The 25265-nt window shown below is 44.0% G+C and overlaps 1 protein-coding gene across 2 annotated transcripts in view; it reads right to left on the reverse strand.

Moving 5' to 3' along the window:
• Positions 1 to 25265, reverse strand: part of LOC124711530 (F-box/LRR-repeat protein 3-like) — a 327166-nt gene that overhangs the window by 227690 nt on the left and 74211 nt on the right. For both annotated transcript variants that reach the window (XM_047241656.1, XM_047241657.1), the window contains one exon: positions 13790 to 13862. The gene's annotated coding sequence lies outside the window, so the exon portion shown is untranslated. The remainder of the gene's footprint in view (positions 1 to 13789; positions 13863 to 25265) is intronic.

A 25265-nucleotide genomic window follows, 5' to 3' on the forward strand; every position in this document is an offset into this window, starting at 1 on the left:
AGCCACGTGGACAAGGATGTGGAGATCCCCAAAGCGGGTGGTGGGCATTGAAGTCCCCAACCAGCAAATATGGGGGTGGAAGCTGATCAAGAAGATGAAGGAGATCAGCTCGTGCCATTGGTGTAGACGATGGAATGTATACCGTACAAAGAGAGAACGTGTATCCAGAAAGGGAAAGACGGACGGCGACAGCTTGGAAGGAACTGTTTAAGGGGATTGGGTGATAATGGAGAGTATCATGGAGCAGAATCATGAGTCCTCCATGGGCTGGATTGCCTTCAACAGAGGGGAGGTCATATCGGACAGACTGAAAATTAGGGAGAACAAAGCGGTCATGGGGACGCAGCTTTGTTTCCTGAAGACAGAAGATGACCGGCGAGTAGGATCGTAAGAAGATCGACAATTCATCCCGATTGGCTCGAATGCCGCGGATATTCCAGTGGATAATGGACATAGGGTGAACAGAAAATGGAGGAACGTGACCAAGGGTGCTGTCAACTCAATGACTGCTCAGAGCTTGCGACCGACAGCATGGAATGGCATTCAGTCGAAGGCAGAAGATCCTGATCCATAGGTTGGTCAGGAGCAGCTCCTGCCACCAACGATCGGCCGGTTGATCGGCCGCCAGCAGTGCGCCTCGGCGACACAGAAGACGGCCGAGGGCGATTTCCGCCAGTTGGTGCTGTAGATGGGACACGCCTTGGCGGAGAAGGAGAGGAACTGGGTTTCTTTGTAGCCTTCTTGGAAGTATGATGTTTAGATGAAGGAGGAACTGATGGTTGTGAAGGTGCGGTACGTAAAAACTTTTCACGAGAATGCTCTTTTTTAGAAGACTTGGCGTCTGACTTTTGGGCCCGAGATTTAGCAGAACCCGACGAAGGGTGAGCCATAGAGTGGGCAGGCGAAAGTGGTGAGGTTGAACGGGCGATCTTTGCGCTGGCCGATCTGACGACCGTGGTACTAAAGGTGACGTCGCAAGTCTGCGTGGCCGCCTCCTTTGTTGGCCGAGGAGAAGCAAGGACAGTGCTGTATTTTCCTTTCTGAGGCACGGTGGGCTGTCGACTGGCGAGTAACTTTCGAGCAGCAAAGGTCGACACCTTTTCCTTCACTCTTATTTCCTGGATGAGCTTTTCGTCCTTAAAAACGGGGCAATCTCGAGAGGAAGCAGCGTGGTCACCCATACAGTTGATGCAGTGAGGGGATGGAGGTGGACAAGCACCCTCATGGGCATCCTTGCCACACGTAACACATTTGGCCGGATTGGAACAGGACTGGCTGGTGTGATTGAACCGCTGACATCGATAGCAACGCGTAGGGTTTGGGACATAAGGGCGAACGGAAATTATCTCATAGCCTGCTTTGATTTTGGACGGGAGTTGAACTTTGTCAAATGTCAAGAAGACAGTGCGGGTTGGAATGATGTTCGAGTCAACCCTTTTCGTAACCCGATGAACAGCCGTGACGCCCTGGTCAAACAGGTAGTGCTGAATTTCTTCGTCAGACAATCCATCGAGGGAGCGTGTATAAACGACTCCACGCGAGGAATTTAAGGTACGGTGCGGTTCCACCCGGACAGGGAAGGTGTGGAGCAGAGAAGTACGCAGCAATTTTTGAGCCTGGAGGGCACTGTGTGTTTCCAACAACAGGGTGCCATTCCGTAATCTGGAACAAGACTTTACAGGACCCGCAATTGCGTCGACACCTTTCTGAATAATGAAAGGGTTGACCGTGGAAAAGTCGTGACCTTCGTCAGACCGAGAAACAACAAGGAACTGTGGCAACGATGGAAGAACCGTCTGTGGCTGAGACTCAGTGAACTTACGTTTGTGAGCAGACATAGCGGAAGGTGAGGAAACCATTGCGGAAGAATCCCCCATGATTACCGGCGTCTCCGATGGCGCGCTCCTCCCTTGTGGGGGGCCCTCACCGAGGGCACACCCGCCTTAGGTGATTGTTCACACCTCAGGTCACACCTCCCGACAAACGGACGGAGGGACCAATCGGCACTTTCGGAAGGTATCAGCTCGGGTAATCACCCCTCCCTGGGCCTGGCCGTTACCAGGGGGTACGTACGCGTCCTACCTGTCTACCCGGGGCGGGGAATTACGCGTTACCCCGTCACCGGCTACGCATGGAAGTGCGTGGGTCGGCCTTCAGACACGCACAGGGAGGAAGAAAGAGAAAGGGAAAGGAAAGAAGAGGGGGTCTCAAACGCCGCAGCGGAGAAAAGGGCAAGGAGAAGAGGGAAGGAAAAGAGAAGGACAGAGGAAGGACGAGGACTTGCAAGTGTAGAAAGCAAGGAATGTGGAACAGTTTCGAGCGTCCGTCTCCGGACGTAGGCACAAACCATACTCCCAGAGGGGGAGAAAGGGAAGGAAAGAGCCAGAGGTGAGGGGGGTGGGCGAAGATGGGGGACGGGGAGGGATGCGGAAAGGGAAGGGAAGGTATGCAGCCCGGAAAGGAAGGAGGGCCACATTAGCTCGGGGTCCCGTGCTCGATACGCACGTGTCCACAAAAGAGTTGTGGACCCCCTGGGGGGGGGGGGGGGGGGTCGTTGCGAGGTGCTGGGGGTCCGGACTTTGTACTGATGGACGGTAATGCTCGACCTCATAGAGTACGAGTGGTTGATGTTTTCTCGGAAACAGAAGGTAGATACTGTACGTACGGCGTGGCCTGTTCGCTCTCCCAGTTTTAACCCCATAGAGCATGTCTGGGATGCACTAGGGGGATGGGTTGAATCACGTCAGCATCCACCAACCGCTCTCCAAGACTCGGGGGCAGACTTGCAGGAAGAATGGCCGTTGTTGCCTCAACAAGACATTGGTGACGTTATTCACAGCATGCTCCGTCGCTGTCAGGCCTCTACTGCTGCCAGAGGTGGTCACACCCACAGTACGCACATTAACCAGTTGTCGGAAAGCGTATGCAAATATGTTAAGTTAAAAAAAAAGAACATTTTCGTCTACTGTTCTGCACGTTGCACTTGCTTACATTCTGTATTCTTTTCGTTGTTTCTACTTTGCTATCACTTGTTGATTCTATTTTGTGGCAAAATAAAAGTAACCTCCCGAAATTTCCGTTTGGTACTTTACTTTTGGACACGAGTGTACTAGAATTTCATCGAAAACAGTTTCAAATAATTTTGTCATTTTTTTTAAATTCATTTACCGGACATACAATCGGTAAATGAGTAAGGACAACGTAACTTCAACATACAATGGAAACATTCGTGCAATAAGCTTCTACAGACACGGGAAGATAAATGAAAAACAAAAATAAAAATCGCGTTTCGAACACGGGGCGCAGAGCTACGAAGCCGGTACGCCAGACACTGCCACCGCTTCGGTTGAAATACTTCCTCGCTCGAAGACACGGGAGGACGACGGTTCAATCCCGCATCCGGCCATCCTGATTTAGGTTTTCCGTGATTTCCCTAAATCGCTCCGGGCAAATGCCGGGATGGTTCCTTTGAAAAGGGCACGGCCGACTTCCTTCCCCATCCTTCCGTAATCCGACGAGACCGATGACCTCACAGTTTGGTCTCTTCCCCCAAATCGACCAAACGACAAATCAAAGACACGTTAAGCCCCTCTAAGACTTGGATCGTCATTTTGTCAGAAACGACCGAGTATCTACGGATAAGCCGAGCCTAGTGTATCCTCTTGCACTGAGCCGAGCCACGGCACCTGCCGCCCTCTGCTCGTCAGCAGAGCCCTGTAGGCCCACTCCTGCGCTGCAGCGCGCACACCGCCAACCCCACGCCGCCTGCAGCTGGCTCCTAGCACTCTCCCCACGTGATCTCCACAGAGACAAAACATGAATGCAGCTCAAACGCAACAGGTCAAAGGTAACACAAAAACGCCACCACTGTGTTTTCTCTGGAACAAACGAACTGGATTCCCTTCAGTTAGTCTTCGTCCTTTGAACTACGGCCTGATATAAGGCCTCTGTAGCGAGCGCGGACATGCTGACGGAACTGTAAAAACGCCCGCCTAGATAACCTGAAATGACTATTAGAATTCTACGCCCCGCGCTCTTTGTACATTCACTCGTGAAATGTGACAAGCCTTAAATAATAAAACATCGCGAGCCGGTATTTTTTGTGAGCTATCCGAGGCGTTTGTTTGCTTAGATCATGTTACTCTCTTAGAAAAACTTAGACGTAATGGAAATGGTTGCTTTCCAACCAACTGGTTTCAATAACACTTAATAAACAGAATGCAATAAGTTGCGCTGAATGATTCAGATAATGTTGGGAGGACATAATTTAGTGATTGGGATACACCAAGAACGATGTTCCGTAGGGTTCAAAATTAAGTCCATATATGTGAATGACCTACCACTTAATAATCACGGAGCAGAACTGGTAATTTTGACAGACAATATTAGTGGTTCAAATGGCTCTGAGCACTATGGGACTTAACTGCTGTGGTCATGAGTCCTCTAGAACTTAGAACTACTAAGCATGAAGCATGTGAACAGGAGTCAATCACTAGAGTAGCGCGTTACATATTTTTAGGTGTACGCACTGAAAAATCTTTAACTGGAAGCAACATACTACTGAGCTGCTCAGAATAATAAGTTTAGCTACTTTTGCTCTTCGCATAACTGCTAATGTTGGAAACAAACGAAACAACTTCTTCACATATTTTGCATATTTCCACTTAATACTGTCTGGGCTAACTTATCACTTAGAAAGTAAGTACTGACTGCAAAATGGCGAGTAGTAAGAATAATATATGCTGTTCACCTGTGATCGTGATATAGGTACCACTTCATAGAGTTAGGCGTTTTAATTGCACCTTCACAACATATAATACTCGCTAATGAAACTCCTCATAAATAATCCATGTAATTTGAAAAGAATAGAGATAGCCACACTTACAACGCTAGAAGAAAAACTGACCATAAGCATTCATTATCGAAGCTCTCAGCAGCTCAGACACGCATTCAGAATGCATCAAAAACGTCTTTTGATCATTTGACCAATAATATAACACACGTGACACGTAGCAAAGCACGACATAAAATGCGTCTAACCCAAAATGATTTCTTTTGAGTAACTGCTTCTATTCCATACACGAACTTTTATTTAAAAATTGGCGACACGAATAAAAACTACTTTTAAGTGTAGCTGCATTAACATGTTCATTTAAGTTAAATTCCACCATCCACGAACCACGGACCTCGGCGTCGGTGGGTTGGTTTGCGTGCCTCAGCGATGCAGACAGCGTGCAGCCACGACGGAGGGGTATCTGTTGAGAGGCCGTTCCTGAAGAGGGGCAGCAGCCTTTTCAGTAGTTGCAGGGCCAACAATCTGGATGGTTGATTGATCTAGCCTTGTAACATAGTCAAACAGGTTTGCTGTGCTGATACTGCGAACGGCTGAAAGCAAGGGGAACTGTATCCGTAACTTTTCCCGAGGGCATGCCGCCCTACTGTTAGTTGAAGTGATGATGGCGTCCTCTTGGGTAAAATATTCCGGAGGCAAAATAGTCCCCCGTTCGAATCGCCGGCCGGTGACACTCAGGACGATTTCGTCATCAGGAGAAACGAAACTAGCGTTCTGCGTATTGAAGCGCGGAATGTCATATCACTTAATCGGGCAGGTAGGTTAGAAAATTTAAAAAGGGAAATAGATAGGCTGGTCTTAGATAAAGAGGGAATTAGTGAAGTTTGCTGGCACAAGGAACGGGAGTTGGGTTCGGGTGAATACCGCATTATAAATACAAAATCAAACAAGGGTAATGCATGAGTAGGTTTACTCATGAATAAGAAAATGGGAACGCGGATAAACTACTACGAATGACATGGTGAACGCAATACCGTAGCCAAGTCAGACACAAAATCAACCACCCACCACAGCAGTACAAGCTTATATGCCAACTAGCTCAGCAGATGGTGAAGAGATTGAAGAAATGTATGACGAGACAGAAGAAATTATTTAGATAGATAAGGGAGACCAAATTTTAATTGTGATGCTGGACTGGAATTCGACAGTAGGAAAACGAAGAAGAAGAAAAAATTGTAGGTGAATATACTCGGGGAAAGGAATGAAGGAGAAAGCCGCCTGTTAGAATTTTGCGGCTAACATAATTTAATCAGAGCGAACACTCGGTTTCAGAATCATGAAAGAAGGCTGTATACGTGGAAGGAACCTGGACACAACGGAAGGTTTCAGACAGATCATATAATGGTAAGAAAGAGATTTCGGAACTAGATTTTAAACTGTAAGACATTTACAGGGGCAAATGTAAAATCTTACCACAATTTACTGGTTATGAATTTTATATTAAAACCAAAGCAAACGCAAAAACGCAGGAATTTTAGGAGATGGGAACTGGATAAACTGAAAGAAACAGAGGTTGTAGTAAGTTTCAGAGAGAGCGTTAGGGAACGGTTGACAAGAACGGAAGAAGGAAATACAGTGGAAGAAGAATGGGTGGCTTTGAGAGATGAAATAGTGAAGACAGCAGAGGATGAAGTACGTAAACAGACGAGAGCTAGTAGATTTCATTGGGTAACACAGAAGATACTGAATGCAGTAAATGAAGCAACTGATTGGGAATACAAACTTCTAAAAAATCAGACCTACACGAAGTGCAAAATGCAGAACGAGATTTTCACTTTGCAGCGGAGTGTGCGCTGATATGAAACTTGCTGGCAGATTAAAACTGTGTGCCCGACCGAGACTCGAACTCGGGACCTTTGCCTTTCGCGGGCAAGTGCTCTACCATCTGAGCTACCGAAGCACGACTCACGCCCGGTCCTCACAGCTTTACTTCTGCCAGTATCTCGTCTCCTACCTTCCAAACTTTCCAGAAGCACTTGCCCGCGAAAGGCAAAGGTCCCGAGTTCGAGTCCTGGTCGGGCACACAGTTTTAATCTGCCAGGAAGTGTCATATCAGCGCACACTCCGCTGCAGAGTGAAAATCTCATTCTGGAAACATCCCCCAGGCTGTGGCTAAGCCATGTCTCTGCAATATCCTTTCTTTCAGGAGTGCTAGTTCTGCAAGGTTCGCAGGAGAGCTTCTGTAAAGTTTGGAAGGTAGGAGACGAGATACTGGCAGAAGTAAAGCTGTGAGGACGGGGCGTGAGTCGTGCTTCGGTAGCTCAGATGGTAGAGCACTTGCCTGCGAAAGGCAAAGGTCCCGAGTTCGAGTCTCGGTCGGGCACACAGTTTTAATCTGCCAGGAAGTTTCAAGTGCAAAATGGCTAAACAGGAATGGCTAGAAGACAAATGTAAGGATGTAGAAGCATATATCACTAGGGGCTAAGATATATGCTCCCTACAGGAAAATTACAGAGACCTTTGGAGAAAAGAAACCACCAGTATGAATATTAAGAGCTCAGATGGAAAACTAGTCCTGCGCAAAGAAGGAAAAGCTGAAAGGTGGAAGGAGCAAATAGAGTGTTTATACGAGGGGATTTACTCGAGGGCGGTGTCATGGACACGGAGGAGGACGAAGATGAAAATGAGATGGGGAATATGATTAATGCGAGAAGAATCTGACAGCCTGAAAGACCTAAGGGACAACTAGCCATCACAAAACTCTTTCATCTGTTGTGCAAGCTATATGCGACAGACGAAATACCCTCAGTCTTCAAGGAGGATTTCAGAAAGCAAGTATCAACACGTATGAATATTATCGAAATGACAAGTTTAATAAGTTACGGCTGTAACATGGATTCTAATAGATGAATGGAAAAACTGGTAGAAGCCAACCTCGGGGCAGATCAGTTTGGATTCCAGAGAAATGTAGAAACACACGAGACAATACTGATCCTACGACTTAGGTTGTAGTTGTCTTCAGTCCTGAGACTGGCTTGATGCAGCTCTCCATGCTACTCTATCCTGTGCAAGCTTCTTCATCTCCCAGTACCTACTGCAGCCTACATCCTTCTGAATCTGCTTAGTGTATTCATCTCTTGGTCTCCCTCTACGATTTTTACCCTCCACGCTGTCCTCCTGTACTAAATTGGTGATCCCTCGATGTCTCAGAACATGTCCAACCAACCGATCCCTTCTTCTAGTCAAGTTGTGCCACAAGCTCCTCTTCTCCCCAATTTTATTCAGTACCTCTTCATTAGTTATGTGATCTACCCATCTAATCTTCAGCATTCTTCTGTAGCACCACATTTCGAAAGCTTCTATTCTCTTCTTGACTAAACTATTTATCGTCCACGTTTCACTTCCATACATGGCTACACTCCATACAAATACTTTCAGAAACGACTTCCTGACATTTAAATCTATACTCCAGGTTAACAAATTTTTCTTCTTCAGAAACGACTACATTCCATTATCCTCGTTTTGCTTTTGTTGATGTTCATCTTATACCCTCCTTTCAAGACACTGTCCATTCTGTTCAACTGCTCTTCAGATAGGTTAAGGGGAGACAAACCTATGTTTACAGCATTTGTAGACTAAGGGAAAGCTTTCGACGATGTCGACTGAAACACTATCCTTGAAATTCAGAAGGTAGCAGGGGTAAAACACAGGGACCGAAAGGCAATTTACAACTTGTTTGGTAACCAGAGGACAGTTGTAAGAGTCGAGGGGTATGAGAAGGGAGCAGTGGTTCATACAAGGTTGTAGCCTATTGCTAATGTTATTCAATCTGTACATTGAGCAAGCAGTAAAGGAAAAGAAAGAAAAATTTGGAGTAGGAATTAAAATTCAGGGAGAAGGAATACGATCTTTGAGATTTGCTGGAGACATTTTTATTCTGTCAGAGACAGCAAAGGAACTGGAAGAACAATTAACGGAATGGACAGTGTTTGGAAGGAGGATATGAGATGAATATCAACAAAACCAAAGCAACGGTAATAGAATGTAGAAGAATTAAACCAGGTGATGCTGAGGGAATTAGATTAGGAAACGAGACAGATAAAGTAGTTGACAAGTTTTATTATTTGGGCAGAGAATAACTATTGACGGCCGAAGTAGGGAGGATATAAGATGTACACTGGAAATGCCAAGAAAGGTTATTCCCGCGCGAGTCGTTGTATTGTTGCAGACCGTGAAACATGGCAGCTCCATTGTCGATCTGCACCAAGGAGGAAATGAGGACAGCGATTCGTCTTTTGTTTGCGGATGGTGTTACAGTTGCGAAAATTATTCGTCAAATGCAAGCGCGGTATGGTGACAGCCGTCTGTCGCGAAGCAAGAAGTACGAACGGATAGCGCGCTTCAAACAGGGAAGAACACGAAGTGACGAGGAAACATCGGGTAGGCCATCGACGTCCACAACTGAGAACATTTTTTTTAACAGCAAATCGCTATTGTAGACGAAACATGGGGTGCATCATCACGAACCACAAAGGGAGGCTGGGAACACGATTTGGAAATACCCATCACCAGAAATGAAGAAATTTGAACGTGAACCATCTGCTGGTAAGATTAAGCTAGCATTGTGGGACATGGAAGGTGTGGTAGGCGTTCGTTTCATCCAAAGAGCCGAAAATGTTAACAGTGAGAATTCTACATCTACATTTATACTCCGCAAGCCACCCAACGGTGTGTGGCGGAGGGCACTTTACGTGCCACTGTCATTACCTCCCTTTTCTGTTCCAGTCGCGTATGGTTCGCGGGAAGAACGACTGTCTGAAAGCCTCCGTGCGCGCTCGAATCTCTCTAATTTTTTAAGTATTACGATGTGTTGCGAACTAAACTGAAATCTGCAATCAGATCGAAACGTCGCGGAAAACTGCGAAAAGGTGTCGTCCTGAAGCATTATAACGCTCGGCGACATTCTGCCAAACGGAAGGAGTTGGGATTCGAATTTCTGGAATATCCGCCACAAGGTCCAGGCTTGGCTTCAAGCGGTTTCCATATGTTTGGACCACTGTAGGAAGTGCTCCGAGGAAGATGATTTGCAGCCGATGCAGGAGTCAATAATGAGGTGCAAAATTGATTACCAGTTCAACCAACAACCTTTTCTTCCGACGGAGTCAAAAAAATTGTGAAACGTTGCGCAAAGTGTGTTGACGTTCAGGGTGGTTATGTAGAAATATAATGCATGTTTCACTTTTCCATCATTACAATAAATATTCCTTTTCTCCAAAGTTCCTTCACTTCTCGACTTCCTCTCGCAGATTGAAGTGTTAGGAAGCCTTCTCTGAAAGTATTTGTATGGAGCCGAGGTATGTATGGAAGTGAAACATGTACGGTAAACAGTTTAGACATGAAGAGAAACGAATCTTTAGAAATATGGTGCTACAAAAAGATGCTGAAGATTAGGTGGATAGATCACGTAGCTAACGAGGAGATACTGGGTAGAATTGGGAAGAAAACAAATTTGTGTCACAACCGGGCTACAGGAAGGGATCGGTTGTGGGATACACTCTGATGCATCATGGGATCACCAATTTAGGACGAGGGAAGCGTGAGGGATAAAGATTGTAGTGGGAGACCACTAGGTGAATGCAGCAAGCAGATTCCGAAGAATGTAAGTTGCAGCAGTTATTCAGAGATTGAAAGGCTTGCACAGTATAGAGTATCATGGAGAGCTGCATACATACCCTAAAGACTAACTCCTTCTACGCCGTTTAGACAAATAAATCGTGGAATATGTAACTAACTAGCTAGTGCACTGGAACGTAGGCATCACGGTTGATTATTCGACAGTACACGACCCGTACAAGACACTGGGCAGTGCCTTCCAGAATTTTGGAGTGAGGCGGAGACAGTTTGAAGTGCGGAGGGAAAGAGGGAAGATTAGTTTACAACGTCCCTTCGACGACGAGGTCATTAGACAGATCAGAAGCTCCGTCTGGGACGGATACCAAAGGAAATGGGAGGTGTCCTTTTCAAAAGCAACTACTTCGCCATTTTCCTTACGCAGTACAGGGAAACTACGGAAAACCTGACACTTGATGACGGACGGGGAATCACGGTCATCCCGCCATACCGTGTGGAATTTGACCTGCAGCTCCCCACAGCCGGAGGAAAGACGTCTGCATCACCACTGTCAAGTGTGGTATCGATAGCTACGATGCCACAGTGTAGGTCCGAGTTCTTAGGTTGGCACTATGCCACCGACACCGACGACAGCGCCCTCTAGCCGGCGCTGTGCAGCTCTACGAGCGGCGCTCCAGATTCTAATCATAGTATGAAAGCTTTCACGACCGGATGACATATCTTCTGGTAAACCTTCCGGGATGTAAGGTCGTGGTCCATGAAACTCTTCAGCTCCTAACGTTTCGTCCAGAGCTGCGCTGGACATCTTCAGACTCACCGGAGGAGAAACACCCCTCTGAAGATGTCCAGCGCAGCTCTGGACGAAACGTTAGGAGCTGAAGAGTTTCATGGACCACGACCTTACATCCCGGAAGGTTTACCAGAAGATATGCTACAGATTCTGCCCATTTAGACGACCAAGCAACATTGTTTCTGCCGGCCGAAGTGGCCGTGCGGTTAAAGGCGCTGCAGTCTGGAACCGCAAGACCGCTACGGTCGCAGGTTCGAATCCTGCCTCGGGCATGGATGTTTGTGATGTCCTTAGGTTAGTTAGGTTTAATTAGTTCTAAGTTCTAGGGGACTAATGACCTCAGCAGTTGAGTCCCATAGTGCTCAGAGCCATTTGAACCAATTTTTGAACATTGTTTCTGTTTCATAGTGGGCGAGTGAGTACAGATTTTGCCTTTGTAACTTCTAGCCGATGTTAGATTTCACTGGTGTACAGCTTCGCACCTACGTGCTCGTCTCAGCCAAAGTTAAGTTACAATCTATGTATTCACATTCTTCCTATAGTAAAGGTGCTTTAAATTTACACGCAGTACTGAAGTACAGTAGTTCACCTTTTCCTGCTCCTACTCGCGTCCTTCACTCTCCACCTACTTTGCAGAAGCAGTTCACAGGAGCAGGCCCCCGCGCCACCTACCAGGCGGGATACAAAATCGAGTGCATGGTGGAGGGTACTTACCATCGAACTACATAATAGGGTTTCTTTCTGTTCCATTCTCGTATGAAGCGCGAAGAATGGCCGCATAAAATGCATCTGTGAGCTATGTAATTAGGCTAATCACGTCTTCCCAGTCTCTACAGAAAAGAGAAGTGGGGTGGGTGTAGTAGTATGTTCCTTGAATCGTCACTTAGTGCTGGTTGTTGACTCGCACGGGTCAGCTGGCAGCCTCGTCCCCCCGTCACGGTGGCCACACCTGTGAGCACTCGTGCAGCCCCGCCGTTCGACACCCCCTCTGTTTCCTACCTGGTGCCGGTGCCACGCGCCTCGGCAGTGTTCTGGCTTAAGTCGTGCGAGTCTTTTACAGCACAGTCTTTTGCGCAGGAACATTTAGGTGTATCAGCTCGAAATGTATGTAACATATTAAGGTCTATGGTCCCTGGGCAATGTAAAAAAGTGAAGGATGTAAGTCAACGGAACCAAAATGTACGGTTATTTACATCATATAATTTGATACTTAAAAAGTTACTCATCAAAACCGACAGGGTATTTCTCGTTGACCTAAAAGCACGATATTTAGCAAGAATCGATGTTCCACATAACGACTAAAGGAAAAAAATCTGAAGATTTTAAATTTGTAATTCCGTAACACGTAAAAAATTGTTTTTCTCGTTTGTTATCTGACTGTGTTTCTGTCTGTCCGTCCGTCTATTAAGATCCGTTCTTTCTCAGAAAGGTGTAGACGTTTCGAGTTGAAATTTACGTCACATATTAAGGTCTACAGTCACTTGGCGGGGTAATAAATGTAAGCGTCTAAGTTAATGCAGCCAAACGATACGGCCATTTATGTCACATATTGCGATACCCGCAAATTCACTCATCAAAACCTATAGGATACTCCCCGTCGGTCTAGAATCGTGAAATTTGGGAAAATGGAAACTTTAATGATACAACCGAACAGAAAAATCGGAGATCGTTAATTTGCAATTATATCATAAGAGAAAATATTTTTTGTCATTTGTTACCCTCGCAAGCCTTAGAACCTGTAGGAACCGATATCACGGCAGTATCAGTGTCGATAACAGGCAAAAACCCTCGGGAGCCTCGCTACTCCGAATGCATGAACTGCCTACACACACAGTTAAGTTCGCACGGAACCGTCAATGCGCGAGTCCTGCCCGCACCTGGCCCTCTTTTAAATTCTGTTTCACGGTAAAATTTATTTAATTTAGCGTAACAACATAAAATATTTGGAGACAGTTCCCACTCTCTGGCCGTCGAGTACAGACTAGTCTACGAATGCGATTAGAGCCCCTTCACAAGAAAGTTGTCCCTTACACGAACGAAGGCTTTTAAAACAACTGACCACAGTCCTGGTCAGCAGAAAGGCTTTGCTTCTCAACAGCATTTACAATTACCCGAAGCTCGGAAACTATTAGGTTTCTGGACTGCAGTGCATCAATATAATTTCCATATCCTGGAGTATTCTAAAATGGTTCAAATGGCTCTGAGCACTATGGGACTTAACAGCTTTGGTCATCAGTCCCCTAGAACTTAGAACTACTTAAACCTAACTAACCTAAGGACATCACACAACAACCAGTCATCAGGAGGCAGAGAAAATCCCTGACCCCGCCGGGAATCGAACTCGGGAACCCGGGCGTGGGAAGCGAGAACGCTACCGCACGACCACGAGCTGCGGACTGGAGTATTCTAACGATTGCAGTTGATCGGAATCCCTTCCTCCTTTAAGACTCTTTTTCGAAAAAAGTAGATTTTACTATAATCCCCTATCAGTCTGTAGAAGCCACTCGAGATAGGTGGGTCACTGTATCCGACGCTTCCTGGCTGGTAGACAGAGAAACTTCTCACAGTTATCTTACCTTGCCGAATACGTTGACAGGACAGCAGGAGGCAAGAGGACGCAGCCTACAGCTCGGTAACCGCTCCTGATTCCTGTGTAAGAGAAGAGGTCGATTAATGAAGTATTCACAACGTGAATCACCATCAGTAATCCTTACAAGTTTCGTTATGACACTACAATACACTGAAGCACCAAAGAAACTGGTAAAGGCATGCGTATTCAAATACAGAGATAAGTAAACAGGCAGAACACGGCGCTGCGGTCGGCAACGCCTTTATAAGACAACAACTGTCTGGCGCACTTCTTAGATCGGTTACTGTTGCTACAATCGCACGATATCAAGATTTAAGTGAGTTCGACCGTGCTGTTATAGTCGGAGCACAAGAGATGGCACACAGCATCTCCGTGGCAGCGATGAAGTGGGGATTTTCCCGTACGACCTTTTCACGAGTGTACCGTGGTTATCAGGAATCCGGTAAAACATCAGACGTCCTAGACAGCTACGTCCGGAAAAAGATCCTGCGAGAACGAGACCAACGACGACTGAAGAGAATCGTTCAACGTGACAGAAGTGCAACCCTTCCGCAAACTGCTGCATATTTCAAGCTGGGCCATCAACAGATTTCAGCACGCGAACCATTCAACGAAACATCACCGACATGGGGTGTCGGAGCTGAAGGCCCACTACTGTACCCTCGATGACTGCACGACACAAAGCTTTACGCCTCGCCTTGGCCCGTCAACACAGACATTGGACTGTTCATGACTTGAAACATGTTGCCTGGTCGGATGAGTCTCGTTTCAAATTGTATCGAGCGGATGGACGTGTATGGGGATATAGACAACCTCATGAATCCATGGACCCTGCATGTCAGCATGAGACTGTTCAAGCTTGTGGAGGCTCTGGTGTGTGCAGTGGGAGTGGTATGGGACCCCTGATACGTCTAGATACGACTCTGACAGGTTGCACATACCTAAGCACCCTGTCTGATCACCTGCATCCATTCACGTCCATTGTGCATTCTGGCGGATTGCGCAATTCCAGCAGGACAATGCGACACCCCACACGTCCCAAATGCTACAGAGTGTCTGCAGGAACACTCTTCTGAGTTTAAACACTTCAGCTGGCCACATAACTCCCCAAACATGTACAGTCGTGCTCAAAAGTATCCGTTCCACCTGAATTGCATTTCGCCTGGTTCGAATGCAACCCACATAAAACAGCTGTCTAGCAGGTCCTTTAATCGCTCCTTGGTAAAATCGTTTGACTATTGAAAATGGTTCCAACAAGTCACCACTAGAAAACACTGCTCTGTATCGCAATAACTCAAGATGTAAAGTGACACCATGATACTACAAATATCAGGGAACACCTTATCACAGATAAGACTGTCCTTAAGGCTTGTAAGCTCACATTTATTACAATAAATGACATACCTGAAATGTTACCACTCTCATTATTACGTCAGATAGGTAATTCACGTAGTAAGTTCGTCGTATTCATGATTTCCTTATCAAAGTAACATACCGTACTTATTATTTAGCACAAAATGACATTAAAAATTTAAGTTATTCATGAGCAGCTAGTTGATAATATGTATGAATTTCAAATGACACGACGAACCGTCACGTTCTGCATAGGGATTCAAACTCAGGTCATGCAGACTAAGCAAAGATTTCGTGACTGACGGAAACGAACAGTCATTCCTGATTAGGCATACAGAGAGTGATATGCCTCGATTTTAGACAGTATCAGTTAGCAAATACCAACTTTAAATTACATAACGCAAACATTTTTAACGGATGCGAATTCCTACCCAGCACCTATTGTCCCTGTTAACGAACTACGAGATATGTTAAATATTGCTTCTTAACAAGTAACTTATTTGAAATGCCGTGAGGTAAAGCTTTGTGTTGGACAGAGATTCGAACCCACAACCTAATCGGATAGATATCGAAGCACAATCAACTGTGACATATCGGATTTTCTCGGCAGTAGCAAGATGTTTTAACTGAAATGACGAGACGAAACATTAATTTTTTCTTTCCCCGGACTCCAACCAGGCACCTATCGCTGTTATATTCTAGAGAAAAGGAACGTTAAATATGGGTTTGTTGCACCAGCAGCGACATGTGAGCATGTTTGAACTAGAAATAATACGACGAAGAGTTCAGTGTTGACTGGGAATAGAGCTCCACACATATCGTTGTTGACTACACAAAGAGAGGTCAGCTACCGAATTTTTCTCCACCAGCAGCTTGGAATAACATCTTGAACTTACAGTGACCTCGCAAATAGTTCTGTGTCTCACTGGGAGTCGAAAACGTCAAATATCGTTAGTGTTGACAACGAATGAAAATACATTAAAAATCGAAATTATTATCCACCAGCGGATAGGTGTTCTCATGCTAGAACTTGATAATACATAATGAAATTTTTATTGCCGGGCCAGGATTCGAACCCATTCACGCGCAATATGTGGAGATGTTGAGAAATCTGGAGTTTTGTACGAACAACAAACTGTAGCCGAACTGTATTGTCACGAGGGGATCAAATTCCGCGTTAAGGGCGGTCTGAGTTGCATTCCCAGTTCAGAACCAATTTTATCGACATATAGAAGCTCAGGTAAAAGATGTAATAAGTGTCCTGTGAGCCTACATAGCGTTTATTTCGTCACTAGAAATAAATAACTAGTATAAGGAAGGTTACTAGTAACAAAGTTTCTACATGTCGCCACTCCAGACTTTATTGTGACTCAACCTAACGTCTACTTGCTCTATAGCTACTCAGGCAAATTGCTTGTTTTGAGGTCTATACCTTGATTAATGGAGAAGTGAACGCTGTTCACAAGTGATATTTAAAATATTCAATTGGATTTAAGGCGACAAAATTGCCCGTAATTGAAGCTACCCAGAGAAAAAGTAAGTTGCGAGAGCCGCTGTTAGTAAATGTCTGCAAGGAGTTCCTAATTGCTACTGTGGAAATTTAGCATAGAGGCCCTACAGTAATCAACAGGTTCATTCCCTTCATACTTATCACCCTGTCATGTGAGTCTTATGTGAAGAACAATATTGAAATTCGTATCGCTGATGGTCGATTGGAATTTCTTCACAGACGCTGGTATTGCGAAGTAGCTTGGCAGTCACAAAGCCAAGATCTATGACCATTAACGCAACTTACTGAGTCGAACTACCAAGAGGATTTGCTGTGTAAAGGTTTTCTTCCAATTCGATACAGAATTTTTTCTGGAAATTCGCAGCTCCATAAAATATATCAGAAAAAAAAGCTCACACACGGTGGCCCCTACCACGGTTAGAACTGACGACTGATTGAGTCGTTCTGACCCGAAACACGGGCGGTACCAGCGGGCTACGGACACACTGCTGCCTGTTTCCCGCTCTTATCATGGTATTGGTCGCTCAGCCTCATAACGCATCGTGAAAGATAATAAAAGTTATCATTTATGTCAAGAATAGAATTTCTTTAAGCTAGCGAGTCAATTCAGTACCATACGTGGAAGAGATTGCACAGTCACAGTGTTGCCAAATGTTTGTGACGATGTTGGCAAATTCTCAGCTGTGCTAGGAACAGCTCTGTAGGGTTATAGGAGGAGAATCCCGTGCTGGTGTCACAGGAGGATACGGAGAGGAGGCACGGGGTTTGGTTACTATGGAGCGTTTTCTCCTACCAGTTGTCTCAAACATTCAGGTGTATAATCTTCCATCACGATTACAGTTTCCTACAAAATAGATACGAATAAAACACTTACCTTGTTACTTTGTGACAAAAGATTATTTCACTACAATAAAAAGTCTTTGGAAATCACTTATTCCCAAATGTCACAAAAGTAAGATAACAAACACTTTGCACCTCGAAATCGATTGCACCTATGTGCAGTCTTGTGACGTTTAAATAAATCGTCTTAACGGCACTAAATCGTGGTTTGTGAATCATTTACCGGCCGTACTCTGCCGCATTTCACTGGCTGGAAGGCAAAAAGCTTAGTGACAAATTTCACAGAAGGATAAGGGGGACGAAATGTCTCCCACTGGAAGGTGAGGTTGTTTTATTTAAATTATTACAAAATCAGGTAAAACGAACAGTCAGGTTGTCAGTATAAGCACATTACTGTTGTCAGTATGATGTTGCACTGCCCAGGGCCTGTAATGATAAAAGGCCCGTTTAGGTCAGGCATATTGTATACAGAAGTGGAAGGGAGAGCACCACTAAATTCTAATCCGTATGCATTGCATACACACAGAAATTACTGTTACAGTGTATTTATGGAGCCCAATGAGTGAATTGCGTATTTTCCGGTGAGAAAGAGCACTGGCAAACAGTCTTCGCTACATTAGGTTCCTTAATCTATTGTCACTCTGAGCTAGAATTTATGGTCAGCGACTAAGTGTAGGGTCAGTGAGTCGGATGCAAGTTTTGCAACTGTGAAATACTTTCCTACATTATAGAAGCGAATATTAAATTTGAACTAATATCGCGAAAATTTTGTACTTGGATAGCTTCGAATGAAAATCTTTCTGCTTATTGCAAAGGAAAACAATTGATTTTCTAAAACATTCTCTGTCATACACAACTTGAAACAGGTCATGTCGACCAAATCATATGGAAGAACTGACAGCGACGTATATCGGAAGGCAGTAAGATCTCTTGTTTTTTGGTTTGGCAGTACTCGATAGCCATTTGTAGGCGCAAGTAAATGAAGAAAGGCAGCGCGTTTTTGTTATCAAGTAACGTCTTCATCAAGCGCTTTAGTTTTAATGTAATCTACGACTTATTACTGATGTTTGATATTAACATGAGAAGGATTCCGTAGACAGGTAAAGACCCTGTTCTTGGGAAACTACTTCTATAATGACCAAAAGGCAGCAAATGATCTTCAAGTACAGTGTTCCAGCAGCGGTATGAAGAAAATGATAGTAATAATGACGGTAGTAATCGAATTATCCGGTAACTTCACAATTCGCAGTGGATTTTCTCGAACTAAGAAATTTGCTGAATTTGTGAAAATTTCAAAATGGCTTCACATCGAGCCTATGATGCCTAGAAGACTCTTTACATCCTGCTGACATGAGAATAGCATAATCTCCGCTTCAGAAGCTTGCTTCTACTTAACCATTTAATTGTCTCGCGTTTATTCACCGTGACTAATTTTGTAAGCTAAGCACGTCACCTGTTCCAGTACACTCCTGGGGCTGGGAAATGTGGCCAAAATGGTCTGGCGGAACGAACTATCACAGGTGCAATGCATGGGTTCAGGCATTTACTTTTAAGAGGCACAAACAGATTTACTTTACCCCCGGTAACATCAAGAGAAAGATGTTATAATCCAGAATCCGCATTAAACATCACGTTCCTTCATTACCAACTAGGCAGAGCCGGTTTACGTTGGGAAATGACATAGCGGAAGTCATGGTAAACAGAAATACAGTCGCCTATAAACTTACTTACATTAGAAAATTTTATTTTATTTGATTAACCGATAGCCATTTAAAGGAACAGGGCTCTTACTTTACTAGTACTTGATTGAACTAGAGACGTTGAAAAATTTGGTGTTGCAACGGTGATTCGAATTCGCATCTCCTCTTTCGAGGATCTGAATCTCTCGGAACAGTATAGTTCAATCATTCTGTTCCTTTTCTCAAGACTGCAGTCTTCTCTAGGTCTCTTCCAAAGGTAAGTATATGGGTCCGAATCCCGATCCAGTACAAAAATATTCATAATTTCATTTCAAGCCCTATCACGTGCACACCGGCCTTTTAGTGAAAATTAACGTGCATTTTTAATGTCTGTTCATGTGTTGCCAACAATCGCAATAGGTGTCGTTATTTCTGGTCAAACACGCATACATCTTACTATTGGTGAGTAAGGGACTGATACTTAAGCTATATTCGTGGATGCACGGTAGGTGAGCAGTTCGATTGTCGCTTGGGCACAAAAGTTTGTATCCTTATTTTAGAGTCAAGCACCTAGCAGCTGGTAAGAAAAACCGATACGTAACATTTGATTTTACTTAGTTAACAATCCGATTACGTGTTGGGTTCGTATCTTCGTCACAGAACTTCACATCATGCATTTCATCTTTAAATGCATGCACACTTTGTTACTTCAAAATAGAGGTATATCAGACATCTTTCGTGGTTAGTTAACAGGGACGAAAGGGTCTTGATAGAAGTCCCGGTTTATTACAAAAACTGTCGTCTTTTATTTTCAAGTTTAGATTTGGTTGCTTGTATTGGCAAAAACTTCGGTAATTCATGACCCTTCATGGCTAGTCATCAATATGATATGATTAAATTAGATTACATTACATTAATTCTTGTATTATAGATCATGAATACGGTATTTCGTAATGATGTGGAACGTGTCATTTTAATCCCTTTACAATTTTTTACCCCCTCTCTCTCTCATTCTTTTTGATTTCTCTCTCTCTCTCTCTCTCTCTCTCTCTCTCACACACACACACACACACACACACACACACACACACACACACACACTTTCTTTTGTGTTTTTTATTTGTTTGTTGCGCTCGACTATCGGCGAGGCACGAAAACGTCTGTGAATGAATTTCTTAGTTTAGAGTACACTTACGAAAGAAATATAAAAACAACTATGAGAGTTACTGATTTATGATACTAAGTTTGCAGTCAGTTCTGAGTATTATTAGTAACTACGCTCCAGTCCCTAAACCTAGTTACAGAAGTGCGAATCAGACGCATTTCATATTCCAGGCCGTAGCAGCCGCGACTTGGAGACACCAGCTATGGTCACTTCTCAGCCCGCTGTAAGATCACATCGGTTCGTCTTCTTCCTGCTGGTATTGTAACTGAGATTTGGCAACAAGGTAATGTATGTTTGGCAACTCTGTGATCGACGAGTTACTTCCTGGTGTGCACGGCATTAAGCGTCAAAGTTCTCTTGATTTTTCCTGTCATTTCCATTGAATAATCTGAGTTATTCTCGCTTGACGTGTAACCAAAGATTGTAAATTTACGGTTTTCAGCCCAGGAAAGTCGTTGCACGTGGAAATCGCAACCAATCTCGTCCTTCAAACAGCGGTTTACGAAAAAAATGGTTCAAATGGCTCTGAGCACTATGGGACTAAACATCTGAGGTCATCAGTCCCCTAGACCTTAGAACTACTTAAACCTAACTAACCTAAGGACAACACACACATCCATGCCCGAGGCAGGATTCGAACCTGCGACCGAGCAGTCGCGCGGTCCGGACTGAAGCGCCTAGAACCGCTCGGCCACTCCAGCCGGCAGCGGTTTACGAGTTCTAGCCACTACTGGTCTCGTAAGAGGAAGCTAAGACACATACTTCTTCGCCAGCTCTGTGGTAACGTGCTAACCTGTGAAAAGGTGTCTGATATGGTTCGCAGATCAAGTGTAACTGAGTGTGGTGTTTTTATGCCGCCGGCCGTTGTGGCAGAGCGGTTCTAGGCGCTTCAGTCTGGAACCGCGCGACCGCTACGTTCGCAGGTTCGAATCCTGCCTCGGGCATGGATGTGTGTGATGTCCTTAGGTTAGTTAGGTTTAAGTAGTTCTAAGTTCTAGGGGACTGATGATCACAGCAGTTAAGTCCCATAGTGCTCAGAGCAATTTTTGTTTTTATGCCTTCTGTGAAAGAGCTACAAGCAGTCAGATCGAACATCGATAACGAAATCGTAAGAAAATATTTTCGGCTCATAGTGCAATGGTGAAAAACTTACAATGCTGCACAACAGGTAACGCCTCTTTCCGCTGCTGACAAGCAAATTTTGGGTTTCTAGGAACGCATAACTATATTTATGAATTGCCACATTTGCATACCTCTTGAGTATGACACAGCATACCAATTAAACACAGACCCAATCAAAATCTAAGTGAGTAGTATTTTACCAATTCGTGACGATAGGGGCTACGCTTGTGTACAGATACGCAGTTTTATTAAAACAGACTTTCGTCGTAAGGTTATCGTGGGTAGTTTTATTTCATTTTTTATAATACAGTTCACAATTTTCGTAAGGTTTCCTTTAATGTTCTTAAAACAATAGTAAACATGAGAGAGAAATTACTCATCAACGATATATGCGAATTCTCTGATGTCATCTATAACAGTCTGAAAATGCACATGCAGTTATTGATTACATGCATGTAGAAAACTTATTCTGAGTTAAAGCTGTCAAACAAGGTTTGAAGAAGAATAAAATGCCACTACCAGACGACAGCTAATGTAGAAAATACTTTTCCGACGTATTTTGGCACGATGCGCTCTACCCATACATAATACAAAAGTTTCGAGATGCATCTACTGTCTGGCTGTCTATTAAACCTGAAATGAACAAAATGTCGCAGAAGTTGGCCCTTTTTCCTCATACGACTATTTTGGATTGAGAAGTGAAGGAAATTATGTTACAAGTACCATTAGATTGATAATTTCAGCATACAGCAGAATTGCGTTTTAAAAAGTATAGTAGTGAATGTACTCGAACACGCGACATCTTATCTACCGCACGCGATACTTACCATTACGCCACTAGCTGACAGGTAGCTATAACAGCTCCAGAAGTCAACAACAATTCCCCCACAACTTCTGCATTCCACACCGCTGTGGGATAATGCATATCGCCAGGTCAATACTTATGAGAGACAAACAGTTATACCTTTTCTTTTGCACTGCACGACGTTTTCAGCAAACCGATAGCGCAATAGAGTAGCTCAAGTGGAAAGGAACACTTTCTATTTTAATTTCTGCATCCTACAGTGTTGGCAGTTCTGTGTTGGTGGCAGTTACGTGATTTTATTTTGGTGATTACAAAATGAAGATGAATGCATGCACTGGATAGCCGAGGCAGCTAGTTCATGGTGATTCGGTCAACCAAGTAAATGAATTTACTGAACATGCTGCAAAATTAATACAGGGAGCTTGTGTGTCAGAATTCTCAGCCAGTGTGGTACAACGGCTTTATGATAGAAAAATGAGCCCCTGAGAAGAGGATTGGGTGGTCTGTTGGGCTGATGATAGGTTCATATGTCTATGGTCTGGGTTCGATTCCAACTTCGGTCAATTATTTTAGATAGGAAAGACAGATTCCATTCTCTTCTGGCTACACCAAGTAAAGAAGATATAATGGCATTGTGGTCTGAAATTCACATTAAAAATCATATTCCTTCTCTACCAAGTAGACGTTAGGTTGAGCCACAAAGTCTGGAGTAGCGACATGTAGAAGCTGCATTACCAGTAACCTTTCTTATACTAGTTATTTATTTCTAGTGACGAAGCAAACGCTATGTAGGGTCACAGGACACTTATTCCATCTTTTATCTGAGCTTTGCTATTTAGGGAGTAAAATAACTGATGATGGTCGAAGTAGAGAGGATATAAAATGTAGACTGGCAATGGCAAGGAAATCGTTTCTGAAGAATAGAAATTTGTTAACACCGAGTATAGATTTAAGTGTCAGGAAGTCGTTTCTGAAAGTATTTGTATGGAGTGTAGCCATGTATGGAAGTGAAACATGGACAATAAATAGTTTGGACAAGAGGAGAATAGAAGCTTTCGAAATGTGGTGCTACAGGAGAATGCTGAAGATAAGGTGGGTAGATCACGTAACTAATGAGGAGGTATTGAATAGGATTGGGGAGAAGAGAAGTTTGTGGCACAACTTGACTAGAAGAAGGGATTGGTTGGTAGGACATGTTTTGAGGCATCAAGGGATCACAAATTTAGCATTGGAGGGCAGCGTGGAGGGTAAAAATCGTAGAGGGAGACCAAGAGATCAATACACTAAGCAGATTCAGAAGGATGTAGGTTGCAGTAGGTACTGGGAGATGAAGAAGCTTGCACAGGATAGAGTAGCATGGAGAGCTGCATCAAACCAGTCTATGGACTGAAGACCACAACAACAACACAACAACATCTGAGCTTCTATATGTCGATAAAATTTGTTCTGAACTGGGAATGCAACTCAGACCGCCCTTAACGAGGAATTTGATCCCCTCGTGACAATACAGCTCGGCTACAGTTTGTTGTCCGTTCAAAACTCCAGATTCCTCAACATCTCCACATATTGCGCGTGAATGGGTTCGAATCCTGGCACGGCACTAAAGATTTCATTATGTATTATCAAGTTCTAGCATGAGAACACCTATCTGCTGGTGGATAATAATTTCGATTTTTAATGTATTTTCATTCGTTGTCAACACTAACGATATCTGACGTTTTTGACTCCTAGTGAGACATATTACTATTTGCGAGATCACTGTAAGGTCAAGGATATTATTCCGAGCTGCTGGTGGAGAAAAATTCGGTAGATGACGTCCCTTTGTGTGTAGTCAGCAACGATAGGTGTGGGGTTCGATTATCAGTCAGCACTGAACCCTTCGTTACATTATTTCTAGTTCAAACATGCTCACATGTCGCTTCTGGTGTGTTGTTGTTGTGGTTTTCAGTCCTGAGACTGGTTTCATGCAGCTGTCCATGCTACTCTATCCTGTGCAAGCTTCTTCATCTCCCAGTACCTACTGCAACCTACATCCTTCTGAATCTGTTTAGTGTATTCATCTCTTGGTCTCCCTCTACGATTTTTACCCTCCACGCTGCCCTCCAATACTAAATTGGTGATCCCTTGATGCCTCAGAACATGTCCTACCACAAACGGTCCCTTCTTCTAATCAAGTTGTGCCACAAACTCCTCTTCTCCCCAATCCTATTCACTACCTCCTCATTAGTTATGTGATCTATCCATCCAATCTTCAGCATTCTTCTGTAGCACCACATTTCGAAAGCTTCTTTTCTCTTCTTGTCCAAACTAGTTATCGTCCATGTTTCACTTCCATACAAATACTTTCAGAAACGACTTCCTGACACTTAAATCAATACTCGATGTTAACAAATTTCTCTTCTTCAGAAACGCTTTCCTTGCCATTGCTAGTCTACATATTATATCCTCTCTACTTCGACCATCATCAGTTATTTTGCTCCCCAAATAGCAAAACTCCTTTACTACTTTAAGTGTCTCATTTCCTAATCTAATTCCCTCAGCATCACCCAACTTAATTCGACTACATTCCATTATCCTCGTTTTGCTTTTGTTGATGTTCATATTATACCCTCCTTTCATGACACTGGCCATTCCATTCAACTGCTGTTCCAAGTCCTTTGCTGTCTCTGACAGAATTACAATGTCATAGGCGAACCTCAAAGTTTTTATTTGTTGTCCATGGATTTTAATACCTACTCCGTATTTTTCTTTTGTTTCCGTTACTGCTTGCACAATATACAGATTGAATAGCATTGAGGGGAGGCTAAAACTCTGTCTCACTCCCTTCCCAACCACTGCTTCCCTTTCATGCCCCTCGACTCTTATAATTGCCATCTGGTTTCTGTACAAATTGTAAATAGCCTTTCGCTCCCTGTATTTTACCCCTGCCACATTCAGAATTTGAAAGAGAGTATTCCAGTCAACATTGTCAAAAGCTTTCTCTAAGTC

Source organism: Schistocerca piceifrons, chromosome 8, assembly GCF_021461385.2.
Source record: "Schistocerca piceifrons isolate TAMUIC-IGC-003096 chromosome 8, iqSchPice1.1, whole genome shotgun sequence".
Lineage (NCBI taxonomy): Eukaryota > Metazoa > Arthropoda > Insecta > Orthoptera > Acrididae > Schistocerca > Schistocerca piceifrons.